This window comes from Amia ocellicauda, unplaced genomic scaffold (genome assembly GCF_036373705.1).
Source record: "Amia ocellicauda isolate fAmiCal2 unplaced genomic scaffold, fAmiCal2.hap1 HAP1_SCAFFOLD_63, whole genome shotgun sequence".
NCBI classification, from domain to species: Eukaryota; Metazoa; Chordata; class Actinopteri; order Amiiformes; family Amiidae; genus Amia; species Amia ocellicauda.
Window position 1 is genome coordinate 413,172 of NW_027102993.1, and position 2,957 is coordinate 416,128.

General features: G+C 37.5%; 1 non-coding gene across 1 annotated transcript; it reads left to right on the top strand.

Annotated features, from left to right (window-relative positions):
- Positions 1-619: 619 nt before the first annotated feature.
- On the top strand, positions 620-734 carry LOC136740238 (U5 spliceosomal RNA). The gene has a single exon (XR_010813076.1). It is a non-coding gene; the product is annotated as a U5 spliceosomal RNA (small nuclear RNA).
- The last annotated feature ends 2,223 nt before the right edge of the window (positions 735-2,957 follow it).

Sequence of the window (2,957 nt, forward strand, 5' to 3'; positions counted from 1 at the left end):
TTTTCTTGTTGTTATTCTGTCTCTCACTGCTAAAATACACCTACCATTAAAATTATAGACTGATCATTTCTTTGTCAGTGGGCAAACGTACAAAATCAGCAGGGGATCAATTACTTTTTTCCCCCACTGTACATACATATATATGGAAAAGAAACATTACAAGTATAAATCACAATAAGATGTAATAAAGTACAGATAAACAAAGTGTAATAAAATGTGATCTGTTTGAAAATGCAGGGACGTCACTGGAAAAGATGATGTCTGGATGGCAGCATATGTTGCTCCAAAATGTGTACATCTCTTCTGCAAAAATGGTGCCCTCACAGATGTGCGAGTTACATGACAGACAGACAGACAGACAGACACTCACACACACTGTCACACCCACACACACACTTTCACAGAGAGACATATACACACACACACACACACACACACACTTTCACACAGAGACAGGCACACACACACACACACACACACACACATACATACATACATATGGAAAAGAAACAATACTTTTATAAATCACAATAAGATGTAATAAAGTACAGAAAAACTAAATGTAAGAAAATGTGATCTTTAATACACACAAATATGTATGGCTGGTCGGATGCGTCTTGGACTCGGGTTCCTCTTCATTACGTATAACGCTTTTGCCTTTTGCTAAAGCTTTCCGTGGAGGGGATCGTGGGTGAGTTTGTACCATTCTTGGGGGGCTCTGCCTTGTTGGGGCGGAGCTGTGATCCAGGTGAACAGCAGATCGGGCATAGGTGGGCATGTGGGCAGAGGAGTAGGAAGGCCGGTCAAGCAAATAAGCTTGCTAAGGTACGCAGCAGCAGCAAGCAGCCCCCCCATCCAGCCAGCCAGCCAGTCTGGCTGGCAGTGACTGAGTGGTTGACAGACGGCAAGCAACGGAATGTACGTGCTCTGTGATGTCATAGCAGTCAGCTGAGAGAGGCTCGTGATGTCATCGCTGAGCTGGCTGGCTGGCTGGCTCTGTGTGTGTGTGTGTCTGTGTCTGTCTGTTTTTCTGTTTGTCAGTCTGTCTGTCTGTCTCTCTCTCTCTCTCTCTCTCTCTCTCTCTCCCTCTCAATTCAATTCATTTGTATTGTCAAAGCAATTGGACATACATACATACATACATACATATATGTAGCGTAAGGTACACTTATACATTTCAATTAAAGAAGTGAATTCATAGTATCACCTTATCACGAATCCTGGAGTCTTGTAGAACTCAATTTCTGTAATAATTGGACGCAGACACCAATTCCAAAGATATAAATTGTCAAATTTATTTAAAAACAAAGACTAAATGTAGCACTACACTAATTATACAAAAGGGAAAAACTAATTAAAATTCAACTCTAGATCAACAAATCAAAGACAAATCACTTCCGTGACCAAATCAAAGACCATGGGATCCCATAGGATAACACACAAATCGTTAAACAAAAAAGGTTATAAACACATTGACTACAATACCGGTTAGTAATTCTAGGAATCACTAAGAAACAGTTGAAAGTGCTAAATTGCAGTTTCAGAAGATGAAAAAAAACTGTAACTGATGGGATATGTAGTACTTTATACTCGAGTGGTCTATGCGATTACACCCTGTTGGTGTTATTAAGAACGCCAAGTACCAGAATGCAGAGCGGGACTGTTTTTTGTGCCGTGACTTGTCGGGGGAAAAACGCGCAGAAAAAACGGACGAGAAGGTGAAGGTAGTATGGCGGTGATGCACGCGTTGGTGAAGTGGGAAAGCGGGGTCGACAAAGACTCTTACAGCGTGATTCCCACTGCTTGCTTTCGCAATTTTGATTTATTCAGCATTGCTGATGATGACGAAGAGACGACTCGAAACTTCAGAGCAGAGTGGAGAGACACGAACAAACCTCCAAAAGGTGGATGGCCTGTCCATGAAGCGCAGATCATTATGACTGGTAACAATGTTTATTTAAAAAAAAAACATTAAAGTCTTTACATGCTATTTGATATATACAATCACAGTATATTTGAAATGAATGTTTAAGTTATTAATGTGTTGTACTTCTAACATACTCTTATAACATGGTAGGTGGTGGTGAGGGCGCTAAAAACTCGTCATACTTGACTGGCATTTGTAAGAACGATTTATTGTGTGTTGTGCTTTACAATAAAATCCCCCAAATCACAAAATAAATTAAACCAGATATAATTTAACTTCAGTTTTGATTCAGTGTTGGCTGTTCATCTTAATTTGTATGGTCAAAGCACAGTATTTTTATGACAAATAAATATAATCCCCAAATATCTGTGGACATAATGCAGGGTTTTATTTATTTTATTTTTATTTTAGGAAAAGAAGGCGAACTAAGAAGAAAACTTAATGACCTAACAAAAATGCCCTGTCCTAAAATGAAGAGAGTACCTAAACCAAACAAAAAACTTCAAATTTCAGATGATAGTGACCTTGATGAACCACAGTTACCGGTGAGATAATTACTGCAAATATTAAATAAATGTATTGCAGGATTGTTTTTTTTTTAATCATATTCATATATATATATATTTTCATTTTAAACTCTTTTCCTCTCTGAATACAGCACAAAATAAGAAAGAAAACCGATGGAGCTTCAAGAATTAGATCCCGTCATATTCTACAGACATTTAAAGAGTCCAGTGAAGTTGAGCTACAGCAAAAAGTTAAGCAGCTCGAAAAGGAAAACACAAGACTTAAAAATGAAAACCAATGTCTTCGAAACCGTATGGTTGATGGTAAGTTTTTTTATTTATAGCAAATAATTCCTTACCTTGATAAATGTTATTCTTCAGTAATTTAGATTCCAGAGTAATGTATTATAGTTGATCATACTGAAGTAATCTAGAACCACAATACAGACTCTTAATGTGCACTGTCTAATAGTTTAATAATACTGATTATTAAATAAAGTTTTTCAACATAACTTCATAATCCT